This window comes from Molothrus aeneus, chromosome 7, assembly GCF_037042795.1.
Source record: "Molothrus aeneus isolate 106 chromosome 7, BPBGC_Maene_1.0, whole genome shotgun sequence".
NCBI classification, from domain to species: Eukaryota; Metazoa; Chordata; class Aves; order Passeriformes; family Icteridae; genus Molothrus; species Molothrus aeneus.
Window position 1 is genome coordinate 7,743,364 of NC_089652.1, and position 15,364 is coordinate 7,758,727.

The following is a 15,364-nucleotide window of genomic DNA, read 5'->3' on the forward strand; positions in this document are numbered from 1 at the left end:
AAATAAGATTATTCTGCATGACATTTAGTATTAGATGGCAAGCCTAGCATGTACAGTTAATACACATACTTGTTTCCTGTAAAACTGATAGCTTTTGGTCTTCTCTGTTTTCAAAATGTACAACTTGCACCATGAATTCTAAACCCAGCTTCAGATTCATAAAAGACTGACATGCTTTAGTGAAAAGTTTGCAGCCTTAGACTTGTTTTCCCAAGGTTGAATCGAAGAGGATAAAGGATCTCTTAGCAGCAAATGTTATTTTGTTGAACTAAAATGCATTTACAAAATATCTTTATCTGAATTTTATTCTCATATTAGTCTGTTTTGTCTTTTAAATTCTCAAATTTCATAAATAAAACAACAACTTAGTCTTTATTTTTAAATCTCCATAGATGGAAAGAAATGTAATCACTATAAAAATATATGCAACATCATTTGCTTGTCTATTTTATTTGAAGCCAGTGAGAAAATTATATAGAGCTAATAAAAATGAGAGGTGGTATTGTGTGGGTAAAGTGAATCATTTTCAAGTGCTCATGGATGAGGCTTTTGATGAAGTGCATCTTGTGTAGCCTGTGTCAGCCAAGGTGATCATTTAAAATGGAGTAGAAAGCTGCTTCTTCTGGAGGCTCTCTAACAACAGAGGCCTTTTGGGGAATCTGTGATTCATATATTTTGTGTGTCCAGATATCTTTGCTGACCACTGATCCACTGATATGTTTCAGGATTTCCTCATCTGTGATACTTTTGGCTTGAGTCTTAAATTTATTTCGAACTCCAGTCCTGGAAGAATCTGGGGTACTTCAAGCAGAAGTGCAATATAAGAATGAACAGTCACCATCTAAGCTCTTGACATCCAGAATTCAGAGCCAAGGCATGTTTTGATGACTTAAGGATATTGTACTTTATTATGTAGCATTTTTCTTACCATTCCTGGAGGATATCCTGAGTTTTTATAACTTAATGGCTTATGAAGAATTCCTAAATAAGACTTTCTCCCCCTTCCCATTTTGGAGTTGTGTTTCCTCTGAAGCATTGTTAACTTGATTAGGATCTAGGAAATTTTTGAGTAATGAGTCAGAAAAATAAACAAAATCTGACAAGCAAAAGGTGGGGAATGGAAAAGACTTCTGGTTTAGATGAGCTTAAGTCCTTTCAGCTCTAAATTAAAGGTATAGTTTCCCTCTCCTGCATGCACACCTTTTCCTTCCTTTTTTCATGTCCCATTCCTCCTCTTGCCCTTGTACTCTGAGAAAACCCCAGGAGAACAGTTGTGTTGTGCCTTACTGAGATGACTTTATGGGTTATGCCATATCTGTGGGATATATGTGCTTCTCTAAAAGGTCCTGAAGGGAAAGCTTTCAACTGTAACAAATCTGTCCTGTAAAGGATGGAAAGCAGTAAATATGCTTATAGTTGTAAACACTAGTAATTACACAGCAGTCCCTTATGTACCTCTTAGTCAGAAAATTATCTTTGTTGGGATTCTGTGTGCTTTTCAGTTTGGGATTTCAGGTTTTTTGACATTGAAATGAGCCATGATTAGAAGGTATGAAGCAATGGACGATAAAATAGATGTTTAGTGAAAGATAAGTAAAAGCATACTTGATAGGATTATTGGAATATATTTGAGATGTGTTATGTTGCTGGCATACCCGTGACTGCCTAACCACTGAAATAATCTGTTGCTGTTTAATCCAAATAAATTTCATTTGCTAGGTCGTCTGGAAGTTACTGAGTAAATTACTTAGTTGCTTAGCCAAATGGCAGGGAAAAAAATAAATTCAAACTACTGAGGAAATATGCCTTGACAGTAAAGAAAATAATAAAATGCTGAGGATCTCAGTTCTGAAGGAAATAAGTGGTTGGCTGGAAATAATTCCTTGAATATTTTGAATTCATTATGGTGGATTTTGCCAGATGCTTTTGAAGAATATTTATGTGTGTTATTTGCTGTTGTGGTTCTTGTGCTTGCTGCAAGGCATGTGTACTTCTGGCTAATTTGATCCTGTTTGTTTATGGTCTAAATACCTCTTTTCCCCCCAGACAGCAGTATTCAATTGTGTATTATTTCAGCTGCTATTTGGAAAACGTGACACAAATATAAGTCCTGGGCAGTGTTTGTCTAAGGTAGAATTGTGTTTGTCTAAGGTAGAATCAAGTATATTTCTTCTTAGCTGACAAGCTTGGTAGAATCTTGACATATCTTGACAGACTTCTGAAATTTGTGTTTCACAATATATTTGGGAACCTTTTACGAGGTAAGATCTTCAGAGAGATGTTGCAGCTCAGATAAATTTGTAGCATGTCTGGAGAAAGCAACTTATTAACTGTACTCTGAGCTTCTGACACCCTGGAAGTGTGAAGGGTGGGTGGGGAGAGGGTTTTCTGCTCACTCCTATCTTGTCACTTATCTGGAAAAGTGTCAATTATTTGACTCTGCCCTGGCATGCGGATATTAGGAAAACTGGTATACATGGCAAAGAACTGGCTAGTGTGAGAGCTGAAATGTGAGAAATTGCTTTGTGAATGATGGTAATTTTATGGTCATTAGTTCTGTTTTGTGTGCATGCAGGAATCCTGCTTGTGTCTATGTGACTTCTCAGGGTGTCAAGATGTTCACCCTGCAGTTGTGGAAGTCGTTTACAGTGAAATGATGCTCCTGAGATAGTGGTTGAAGCACTTCCCCATATGCTGCCATCTTTCTCCTGTTTAGTGCACCATTCTGTGGGTACCAGCTCAGGTATTTTTGGTATGGGAACTGGATCAAGTATGACCGGGAAGTGGGAGGAGTAAGTTAATTTAGACAGGTTCAGTCTAACTGTGGAGCAACAGAGTAAAATGCAATCCAGATGTTTTTCTGAACAGACATAAACCCCAGGCACTGGTTTGTCATACACTGGTTTCCTCAGTGCTTGCAGTGCAGTTCTTTGCTGACACAACCAGAACAGATTTATCAACATGGACGTTGTCTCTATCTGGCCTTTACTTCACTTTTGTGCTCTTCAAGGCACCCCACTTTAATAAGTGAGGATGAACAGTGCTGTAGTGCAGAAAAGCAGAAACCTTGTTGTTACTATATCCAGTTTATTTAACTTTGTTATGAATTCAGGTTCCTGTGTGTGTGTATTAGGAAGGTGTCTTTTGTTTTCCTGATGAGCTCTATCAGAACAAAACAAACAAAAAAGCCTTTTTCTTGGTTCTCACCTCTCTTCAAAAATGAGGGATGTATTGACTTTTGAATGCACCAGAGCTCAGCTTATCTTTTAACCAATAACAGAAAAGAAGCAGAAGTTGCAGCAAACTGTGGTGGCTCTGTCTTGTCCAGTGGCTGTTGTCCCCTGCTCACTCCCATTTAAAATATGCTGTTGCTAAAGATAGAATTTTGCCTTTGAATCTCCACTTTTGTAAGGTTTATCATAGTGTGGAACAACCTGCCAGAATTTAATTGCCTTTTGGCAGATCTTTTTTCAGTTAATGGTGTTGCTGGTGCTGGAAGAGAGGAGGGATTCAGGTGTTCAAGGGACTGGTCTTGAAAAAGAAGGCAGACCTTTTAAACTGGGCTTTTTTGAGCTAGTCTCTAGTGCAATTGGGCTGTAGCAGAGTAGTCCCATTTTTCCTTTTGCCTCTCTCCCTGGCAATGATTTTGGAACTTGTTGGAGTCCTCCAATAAAATTTTCATGCATTTCACAAGCTCTGATGAATTGTTAGAAAAGAGAGATTGATGTCACTGTCCCTGTTGGAGACATGCAGCTGACTGGATTACAATGTGGTTGAAACAGTGAATTCTTAGTCATCACTCAAATGTGCTGAGTTTTAGTGGCAGTTGCCTGTAATAAAGTCTCTGATAAAAGGCTGGGGTTTTTTTCTTGGTCATGAAAATTAATCCATTAAGCTCCATCATAATGGATGCAACCTTCCCAGCACTTTGTTTTGGAGTGGCCTTATGGTGGCCTGGTGCACAACATTGTGAATTTTATTGTGAATTCTTTATCATACTCATGCAGTTCAGTCATCTCTTTTATCTTCTATTTTTATCACATTTTAGCACATTCTGTTTTCTTGAAACTTTTGTTTTAGCCCTCTTCAGTCTGGTTTTTCAGTAGACAGTCCTTTACTCACTTGTGCTTCAGCAGAATTGGCATGTCACAGCCAATCTATGTACAGTATACATAAATTTCCTTGGTTTTCCCATGTCTCTTCAGTGTTCCAGATTTTTTGGCAGTGGGCTATCAATCAAATAGCTTACCTGTTTTTCTATGGAATTCTCAGTTTGCTGTAGGTGGCCTCTATGCATTCCATATGCTCCCAGGATCTGCAGCCAATTTTTCTTCCTACAAATATTCCTTCAGAAATCTGGACAGCTTTAAAGCTGCATATTTTGGTTGTGTTCAGGTGTCATTTCAATATTCTTGGTTCAGCAATGTTCTAAATGACCTCTTCCTCTATCTGCACAAGATTCAGACTTGCCAGGGTTTTTTTGTATTTATTTTTGGGGGGTTTTATGGCTTGGCATGGTTTGGTGCTTTCAAACGAAACCAAAAACTAAAGAAGGAAATCTTTTGTGATGCCTCTGCTTTCCCCTTGCAAGCAGCTATGTAGTAATGTCCATCTTGAGGCCTTGAAGGTTACTCTCATTACATGAAAGAATTTTAGGATCTTGTTGTTCACTGGGTTGCTTCATCAGCTGTGCTTGTTTGATTGGTACCTTTTCTATACAGTAATTCTGCTGCTTTTTGTTTGATTTTTGTTAATTTTGTCCATGCTTGCAGGATTTTTTTCATCTTATGATTCATTTTAATTGGATAAAATTTTAATTTTAAAATTAAATTTTGCTTTCATGTGTTTTTCAGTTGTTTTAGCTGCTTTTTTTTTTCTTTATATTCTCCATTATTCCTTTTATACCTCTAATTCTCCACCACGTTTTTATAACTGAATGTGCGCATCCATCTGCATGTCCCGGTTCATTCACAGAAGTTAGCGATAGCCTAATTGATGAAAGCAAGAATTGGGAGTCTGAAAGAATAGTTCCACATTTGTTCTTTGTGCCTGATCCCCATCTGGAATTGCTCAGGAGAAAACAAGGAATAGGTGTGACTTAAACAATGAGGATGCAATTTCCATCTCTACAGTGTTTCACAAGCACTCTTTTCCTCTGACCACTGTGGTTCTTCGCAAACTCCAGTTTCCATTTCTGATGTATGTAATAGGTGATAAAGTTGTACCAAGACCTCCTGAGTTTAAATATGAGCTGGTGTTCTCCTCTGGATGAAAAGATGAGTCCTGTGCAAAATGGTTTTCCTTTCATCTGCTGTATTGCAATGATGTCATTTGTGAATTTTTTATGCTTAATATGTTTTACAAAGGAGGCTTTTCCTATTATTGTTCTCGTCTGTGATGAGAAATACAAATGTCCTGAAGACAACACTGTGTATAATTTTAGCTGAAACACGCTGCTGATCTAAAGACCAAGCAGGACACTAAGATGTGAAGTGATAATATCTCAAGTTTCAGCAAGTCTTTTTGGAGATTGATGGTAACTATTAGGGACAATATGCTTAAAATGTGCTTTCCTCTATTTTTCAAGTAAGAGAAAACCACCATCCAACCAAAAAAAAAATCTGTCACTTCTGTCATAGCAGTAGTTATAGTTGTGGGGGAGGTTTTTAGTTATAAAACTGTTTATTTTATATGCAATCTGAGTGAATGGAATACATTAACCCTCATGTCCTGGACTTTGAAATAAGTGTCATCAGTGTCCTGCTTCTTTTCCAGTCGAAAAATGCACATTGAATGTGGTGATATCTGTGAAAGGAGAATATATGGGATTGTACAGAACTCTAAAATTCAAAGAATATGATGGAAGTTTTCTTTGTGGTGAAACAAGGATTAAAAGACACCTTCTGGCTCAAACTGCACAAGTGAACAGATTAGATGTTTTTATGATACAAAGTGGGATATCTGTGGCAGAGAAGTAAAGGTTTTTCCTTTAAGCTTCATGCACCTACATCTGTTTAGTCCATTGGTTATATTGTTGACACAGCTTGAATTTATATTTATTGCTTGAAAATAGAAGATATTCTTAAGTCTCTCTGCGTATTACATCCTACATGAACACACAAATTAGTGTTTGGGCTCTAGATAATTTTTATCAGTGTGCCTAGCTGAATTGTCTATTACAGTCAAAAATTTATGTAAAATGTCTATTCTTACTTGCATTTCAATATTTCTACTTGATATTTTCTGAATACTTCATCACAGAGATCCTGGTTACTTAAAATATTTCTTAGTTCTAATAAGTAGTCTGTTTTACTTGTTGCATTTGTCAACTTCAGTAACAAACATTCAGTCCCCAAAAAGAAGCCTTGGTTTTTATAAATCCAGAATTTGCAGTCCTATTCTATATAATCCAGGTGTAATAGAAATATCATTCCATACTGCCTAGCAAGTATGTCACTATGTCCAGTCTCAATTAGTAGACTAACAGTTCTTGAGGTGATTGTGATTCATTTAGAGGAGCTGCTTTTGTTAAGATAAATCTGAGTAGTTGGTAGTTTTGTAAGTGAGGATGGCTGTGCATGGGGTGTGTCTAATGAAGATTTTGATTTGTAAAGTAGTAAAGCCAATGTAATTTCAATTTTTGTATTGTTTATTGAATTGGTTGTAGGAGAATACATAGTTACACTCTACAAAAGTCTTCTAGTGAAATTAGTATGTAAGTCAGTGTAAGATTTTTCAGTAGCGTGTGTGATGCTTTTTTTTATGTGCTTATGTTTAGTTCTGTTTGTCGAACCCTGACACTCAAGGCAGCAGTATCATATGGTTACCAGCACATTCCTTAACAGGAATAAAGAGGTGGGGAAAAATAAATATGTATATAATGACATTATAAATAAATATATAATGACAACTTTTGTGACTCTGTGAAGAGTCTCCTAAATGGAGAAAAAATGTCCAGTCCCATACCTGTGGTTATGAACTTGCACTCCAGGGTGCAGACAGAACTGAACACATCAGCTTGTGGTTTAAGCAAAGCAGGAGCAGCTCCACTCCAGGAATGCTGTGGATTTACCTCCAGAGCCATGTCAGCATGCTTCACCCCTAAGGCAATTCAGGAGTGTGAGGGTGTTGGAGACATGGCTGTAACCAGTGTGAGGTTTCAGAGGTCATGTGGGTCTCATGGCATCAGTCCCAAATGGGGTGTTGAAAGGCAACCCATGGAAGTATCCAGTTTCCATGCTGTGCCCATACACTGCTGCCTCTCTGCTTATTCCATGTTATTTCTGCATTTCTTGGAGCCATGTCTGGCTGTCTCTACATCTGTTGTTAGTACATGAATGTGGTCAGAATCTTTTTGCGGCTTCTTGACAGTTGTTACTGCTAGAGTTTTATTAGGTTTTCTAGCACTTGTGTCATAGCATATTTGATGTGTTGTAAGATATCTGGAGTAACTTAGAAGTTATTTGGAGAAGCATGTTCAGAGGCCTTTAGGTTAATTTTCATATCAGCTAGGTTGTAATTTTAATGAGGAAAAAGGGTTATGCCTGTATGTTTGGCTGAGGAAAGCTGTGGCTTGATATAAAACTTCTGTCTGTGTTGCCTGGTTTGCTCTGGGTTGCCCTTATGTGAGGATTAGCCTAAAGATTTGATGTGGCTTCTCTGTGGGGTGGCATTTGTTTTCCAAAAAAGTGTGTACATGTATAAGTCAGTGTTCTCCCACATACAAACACAAATTCTGTCTTTCTGTCCTTGTATAGGGTAGAAAGACAGAATTTCTTCCTTGAAAGCTTATTGCCCTCTCCAGACCCTGAAATGAAACTTAACCAGTCAAATATAATTCTGGGGAATGTAATTCCCAACCCCACCCTGGTTTTCCTAATTAATAGTGGTCGAGGTGCTGTAGGAAGCTTTTTGCTGATGCAAGGAATACCTACCCCTAGCTCTTGGCTGTGATTTGAACAAGTGCTGACCCTCATACCTGAAATCAAGGGCAGCCTGCCTTGATCATAAAATACTCCACATTTTATAGCTCTTTAGGAAATAACACCTGAGGGCTTGCACATGTTTCCTTGGCAGGTTGTTTCTGTAGTTTCTGCCAGGTTTTACTGCACCTGCAGCAAATCAGTTTGTGTAGCTGAGTTTAAGCCTCTCAGTAGAGGAGACAGCAAAATGCTTGATGCTCATTTCAGATTGGGAACCCCAATTCTCTTATGTTGAATTGCCACACTGGCAGAATTTAAAATAAGACAATGCTGTTTTTGAAACACACTCAAGTTTGTGGACCATCAAGTGCTCTGGTGAGAGCTGCCAGACAATTGTCTCTTGTGGGTGTCCTCTGGCTTCAGGCTGCACTTTGAGGGGTTTGTGGCAAATAATGCACCAGGCTTTGCAAAGTTCCATCAGACAAGATGCTCATTTGGTGACCTGCCTCTGTTTGGTACGCTGAAGAAGGCAATAGCCTACAGAAAAAGCGTCATTGCATAATCACATATTGTCATTATGGCTATGCATAAGGAAATCCCAGTTATGATCATATAGACAACATTTCGCAGCCGAAGACTTCATTTTGCAGAAAATCAAACTACTTTTCTCCTGGATTGTGCTGGTAGCCAGGCTTGCCTCTTTGTGACAGGAATTTTCAACTGAAGCACTCACTTCTTGCTGTGTCCTCTTTTCCTTTAGGAAGAGGCAAGTTCACTATATTATGGAGGAATTCCTTCTTTCTTCCTCTTGTGCAATCCCTGCAGATTTATCTCATATTTGATTAGTAGCATGGCTTCTGACAAAGGAAGTATTGGTAAATCCAGGATTTTTTTTAGGAACTTTACAGAAGCTGATCATGCTTGGAATGTTTCCAATATATATGTTCTTGTTCATATTTTAGATTGTTATTGTTAATATAGTTGAAGGACTTGACAGTCACAGATTTAATTCCAATTGGAAAGTTGGAGTTATTGCCCTCATGGGGTTTGACAACACACACTTTTGCTGAATCATTGTTTTTGGATCATCTGTTTCTTGTTCAGGGTCCATGGCTAATTAGCTTATAAAAAAGTCATTGAGCTAATATCTTAGAGAGAAACCTGTGATGTCAGATTTGATCCCCTAATTGCTCTTATAATTGGCATTTACTGAAGCTTTTTCACAAGTCAGGGCAACAGACCTCATTTGTTTTATGTAGAATGCTGTGAAAACAATTGAACTGGCAGCTGATTGCAGTTTTCTATTCAATAAGCAATTTTGGAAGACTGTGGGCTAGACAGTTGTCTGATTTGCCTAGGTTGTAAAAGTTAAATGTAAAGAGAGATGAATTTTCAGCATATGGCTCTGTATTAGCAATTACATGCATTAGTGGTTTAGCTGGTGTATTGTGTCTGCTTTATAAATGTTTATATTGCAGCCTTCTGCTAATAGATATTGATGACAGGCAGTATTTGGACACCCAGTGTATGGCAGTGGTTATTAATTATGGCTCTGTAATGGTCCATCTACTTGTGTTTGCTAGCATATCCAGTTCTAACCCATGCTTGTGGAAACATCAACTATTCTGTTGTTCCCTAATAATTTAACACAAGGTCATTGTCAGCTGGGATGTAAATGTTTAACATTTCATATTGAGTGTATTCAAGTTTTAGAACTCTTTAGGCATAAGTGAGCCTGGTAATAAAATTATGCTGATGCTTACATAAAGCTTGTCTTATTAATTCTGAAATTATTTGGAATGTTTTTTGATTGCCTAACTATGTGTATAAAGGAAAAATGCAGTCTCTTTGTCTGCTCTGAAACTACAGAGAGCTCTGTGGTGAAAGCAAACTTTGAAATGTCACACTCCTGTCAAGAAAAAATAATTCATTGACCGTTGTCCATAAAAATTGGTAAGAAAATTGCACACTTCTGACCAGTCTTTGGATCTCATATCTCAAAAGTGTGAAAGATGTGATAAGTTTGAATTCAGTTGTGATGGGTATTTTGACACCAAAATATTTAACTTTTGCTATATGGCTTCTCTGAAATTCTGTACTTCTTTCTCAGTTGCACATCAGTTCTGAACAGCATGGTGTTTGTGGAATGATCTCTTCAAGCTGCAGACACAAAAATGAGCTTTTTTCCAAGTATTTGTCAGTTAGAGACAGTCCTCTGGAATTGTTGACATTAAATTTTTGTAATTGTAAGAATGAATGTCTAATATCAATGAAAAGAATAAATGAAGTATTTCTGGTGGCATTCATCCTGAAACCAAAGCATGATTAGCAAGTAATTAACTGTCACTGTTATGCCTTTGCATGACTTCACTGGCTGAATCCCAGAAATACTGACTTTTCCTAGTGGTGAAAAAGATCAAGGGCTTCTCTTGGATGTTGAGTTCCGGTGGCAGAGAACAAATTCTTGTGACAAGTGTGAAAAATGACCTGTGGACCTTCTCCCAGGCACATAAACCCATAGAGCAAGGACTGCTGAGCTTTTCTGTGCCCACAGTGCTGTGGTGAACATGTCACTTTTTGCACTGGAAAGCTTTTAGTTTCTCTGGGAATGTTGACATTGGTTTTTTTTTTTTTAACATGGACCGCTTCAGGCCACTGAAAATTTTCTTTTCTGTTTTATTTCTCTACATTTGATAACTTCAGAGGAAATATATCTGCTTATGGAAACTTCAATTTTAATGTGTAATATTTAGGAAAAAGTGCATTTGATGAGAGTATTCAACACTTTGTGCTGTTTGTATACACAAAGCCTCTGTACTAGACATGGTAAAATTGCCCAAAGAAGGCACTTAAGTGATTTCTCATAAGACCTCATAGAAGCCTTGGAAGTTCTTGGGACAGTTGTAGTGGATGTGTGTCCCAGAGAACACGTCCCCAAAATTCTTACATTTGTTCAACCCTTGGGAGCTGATTAGTTCTTTGCACTGGCAAATTTTTCTTCTGTGTGTTTAAAAAGGTTCAGTTATACCTCAAATAATCTCTTGGTTCATGTTTGACAAATTACTAGGCCAGATAAACTTCATGTCCAAAGTATTAGCAATATATGCAAGTATGGACTGAAGATTTAAAAGTCATTTTATGAGTTACTGAGAGTTTATTCTAATGGTTGTGATTTCTGGACTTTCAGACAGACACCTTCAAGGTGAGATGCAAGACATGTGGAGAGGAGGGAACCACTAGATCAGGTTCAGTAATAATCTTTTCTGATTTACTATATATCTACATCTGATCATATAAATGTGCTTACTAATACAAACAGCTAATCCCCTACATTGATCTGATGTAAATCAAGTTAATTTCTATTTGCTGTTGGAACAGAAATATTACAGGAGGTTTTAGTGTGCTGTTTACACAAGGGAAAATCTGTAAACACCCATGGTCCTTTTGCTATCTGAATGCTTCTGTTGTCACTGCAGGGCACATAAAACCATAATAATTGTGGAATGATGAAAGCTAATCCTTATCCTGGATGAGTGCAGTTAAAATCTTTCTTTCCAGCACATATCTATGTCAACTTTTATTACTAATTCATGGTTCCTTGATGTGCCTTTTCTTGACCATTATTTATCTCACTTTCACAGGCTGATTATTTTGTCTGTTGCTTTATTTTTATTTCAGTGCCAGACTGGGTTAGATCACAGAGCGTGCAGATGTAGTTGTCAGTGCTTTGGGTGATGTGACTTCAGAGTAAGGTTGTCATCACTGCTTTGAGAGAACACAAATCTGCTTTTTTACTAGGTCAGTTTCTTGGGGAAGTGTAGTAATTAAAAATGACACTTGTGACCTTCTGTTGAATTTCTTCAGTTGATTTCATTTCCATTCAAGTTGTTGCATTCTGGTACAAGGAACCAGTGTCACTGGCTAGGTCAGATGGATTTTGAAATTAATAGGACCATGGTTAGGATTTGCTGTAGGATTTTGGTGACTGGCATAAATTGCAGGCTCTGTTCTGGGGAGCTAGGAAGGGAGAATCCCTTCTAGAACTTCACAAGCAAATTCACTTGACAAGCAAAGTGCTGAAGTTACACAAGTAGCTAGGGTAGGGATTTGTTCCTGATGAAGTCGTAGCATGACTTACCATAACACTGTGATATTTTTATTACCTGACTTCCTTACAAACCTTTTAATTTACTCTCTCTCAAGATGAAGCAGAATTTAAATCTGCATGGTGTATGTTAGAAGAACATAATTGCATTTTTGATCCAAGGCATGTGATGAAATAAAGGAGTGTGGGGTGAGAGGACAATGTACTCCAATACTCTGTCATGAGCAGAAGTAAACAGCGTGGGCTGTGCTCTCAGAGTGGGGAGTTACACTCTGTAACAAGTGATGATGTTCTGGCACCTGTAAAGCATCACAGATGAAGTTTCTTGATTAAAATATTTCTGAGAAATAAATCAGAAATAGCTAGATGGTCTGATATTCTAAATATGAGCTTTGGGCTCTTAGCTCAATGAAAATCTTACGGAAAGGGATTGCTGGTGTTTTTCAAGTTGTTTTGGATTTATTTGGGGCTTTAGTGGTTTTTTTTTCCTTTTTTGGGGCTTGTTTTTAACATGGATGAACCTTGTCTATAAAGAGGTGGTGTTTCAAGGCAGAGTTTTTTCTCTCCAGCCCTTGCCCTGGTGTTCCCAGGCACCAGATTATGTTGGTCTATGGCATAAATAGGGAGACATGATAACTCAGAAATATGAGTTCTGCAGAATCAGCAGTATACTAAGACTTCTGAACTTCAGATCAGGCTCCTTAAGATAGATTTCAGCTGTGATTGTTGGAGACAGAGAAATATAAATGGGCTCTTTCTGCTGGTGCTTGTCACATGGGACAGTCACTCTTTGTGTAAGAGTCTGTGTGAGCGTCACTTACTTGCCTTATTTTCTGGCTTTTGCCTCTCTGCTTAAGAATAAAGCCTCAAATTTTAGTACTTGCACTGTGAAAATTGTTAGATACATTTAGTTACAGTGAGCACTCTTCCAGGGTCTTATTTATTGGGACAGAATGAATAGAAAGCTGTTGTTTATATCTATATTCCCTGATTACTCTTACTAGCATGCCAAAGATCTAATGAAAAACTGCCTTGTGAATTGTTGGTTTATTTATTTATTTCTTGAACAAAGCCTGGTGTGCTCTTATGGTTCCATAGGGGTAAGCAAATATACTCTAAGTGGCATTAATCAGAGCTCCAGCTCTGTCTTGGTATCTTTAACTCCACCTGTGGGATTAATGCAAGGCTTTGTTGTCTTCCCCACTTCCCATCTCTCTTTACTATTAATTTGCACAGTAATACTGGATGCTTATTAGGTTGAGATTGGAAAGGAAAAAAAAAAATCTGTTACTTAAGTTAATAAAAAGGCAAGCGCTGTGATTTTTATTTTTTCCTTTTATAAAGTGGTGCTTGCATTTGTCTAAGGTGAGAGAAAAAACAGTGGAGCCTATATGGAATGAAAAAGGAAGTTTCCAGTCCCTTCTACACATCCAGATGTTCTCACCATAAGATAAGCTTTCACTGTAACAGATGTAGTTTTGCATGAGTTATGTTCATCCTTTGGGATGCCTAGGTATGCTGAAGCATCTTTAAGGACAAGTTATCAAACTCTGACTAGCTTCAAGAATGGCAGCTCCTGATGATTTTTGAGTTGTACTAAAGTTTGGAGTAGGCAGTATTTCTTGACACAAGGAGGATGAGTGTTGATAAACCTGTGTTTAGAACCGAAATGTTCCTTTCAATGTCACATATGGATGCCCTTCCTTTCGATTTAGAGGCAATTTAGTTTAGTTCTCACAAAGGAAAACCACAAATTACTAACAGTGTACTGAAGTCATTAGCTAACAGCCTCAATTAGCATAACAAACAAAATGCAGAATAAATGCAGGAAGAGCAAGACTGACTTAGCCTTGAATTTTCTGCTGTGTCCATATAACTGTGATACAAGGCTTTATTCAGTAGACCTCACAGACAACTGGAGACTTAAAATGTTAAAGAATAAATTCCATTTTAATCTCTTTTGGGGAAAAAAAGCCACCAACTTTTGGAACTGAGATAGTAATTAGGCTGAAACAGCGTAGATTAGCCCCACTTAATGTGGAACTTATTTACTTGAAAGCAATTAAATTAACATGGAGTCTGCTCAGCTTGGGGGGAAGGGCTTGAGTTTAGGGATTTTTGTCTAAATGTTAATGCAGTCTCTGTGCTATAACTTGTTAATTCAACATAACTTTCTTTTTGCAGTTTGTCATCAATTCAAAGGCAACTAGTTTTCTCTAAATGAAATAGGTCTTCTTGGTAGGAAAAAAATGTCAGAACTGGCTGGGTTGAACTTTGGTTCCTAGTTAGCAACAACCAGGCAGACAACACCCCCTCCTTTATTACATTTGAGATTTCCAGCCTTTTGCTTCCCTTCAGCTTGTTTACTTCCTCTTAACTACCTGGAAATTGCCACAGTTACCATGGAAGCAGTTTGTCTGGGATTGAGGAAGAGGTTGAGTCATTTTTCCTCTGAATTCTGTCAAGATTCACAAGATGCACAGGGCACCCACCTGTTGTGGGGAGGGGAAAGCTCTTTGTGGTGTCCTGATCAATTTTTCACCATGGTTAAAGGAGGAAAGACACAAAGGCACTGCTGGTGGAGCCACACAGGTTTCAGGAAGGCACTAGGCAAGAAAAGTCCACTTTGTGTGGGAGTTGCTGAACTTTTCATTTGAAGAAAGGATAGGAATGAAGGAATCCAGCATTTAGTGGTCTGCTGCTACCATCCTCTGTGCAGTGGAGGAGAGGACATTGTTGGTCACAAAGTGGCCCTAGTTGTAACAAGGTGAAGGTTTGGGGTCAAATCTGGACACTGTTGGGAGAAAGAGCCAGTGCAATGCTGCCTGTTTGCCCTGGCTGCAGGTTTTTGATGCTGATTGCACCTGCTGCTTGGAGCAAGGTTCATCAGAGCAGCTGCACAAGGAGTCCTTTGGTGCCTTGGGCTCCTCCTGCAAGTACAAGCCCAGCCTTGGCAGGGGCTGCTACTGCAGCTGGTGTAGGGCTGGTGGAGCATGGGGAATACCTCTCGTTTGTCAGTGAGCAGGGGAGGCTGATGGGCCATGCTAGGATGTATGACTTCTGATTTTTCAAGCTGATTTCTTGTCCACTGCCTGACTTTCAGATAAGAAATTTGGTGCTGAAAACACCTTCCTTTGGGTATTAGGGGGGATTAAGTGCCATCCCTTCCTCCTCCAAGGAACCCAAACCCACAGTGCTGCTTTAGTTGTTTTTTTGCAATTTGACTGTGAAGTAAAGGATATTGTATTTTTAGTGGCAGTTTTAGTTTGAAAGTGTGATGTGTCGGGGTCTCAAGAATCTTTTAAACTTCTAACTTCTGTTTTCTGCTGGCACAGTA

At 38.3% G+C, this 15,364-nt stretch overlaps 1 protein-coding gene across 7 annotated transcripts in view; it reads left to right on the plus strand.

The window, feature by feature from the left end:
• Positions 1 to 15,364, plus strand: part of GULP1 (GULP PTB domain containing engulfment adaptor 1) — a 144,754-nt gene that overhangs the window by 8,222 nt on the left and 121,168 nt on the right. The window contains exon 2 of one of the 7 annotated variants that reach the window (XM_066553235.1): positions 11,110 to 11,167. The exons of the other annotated variants lie outside the window; for them this stretch is intronic. The gene's annotated coding sequence lies outside the window, so the exon portion shown is untranslated. The remainder of the gene's footprint in view (positions 1 to 11,109; positions 11,168 to 15,364) is intronic. 7 annotated transcript variants of the gene reach the window in all.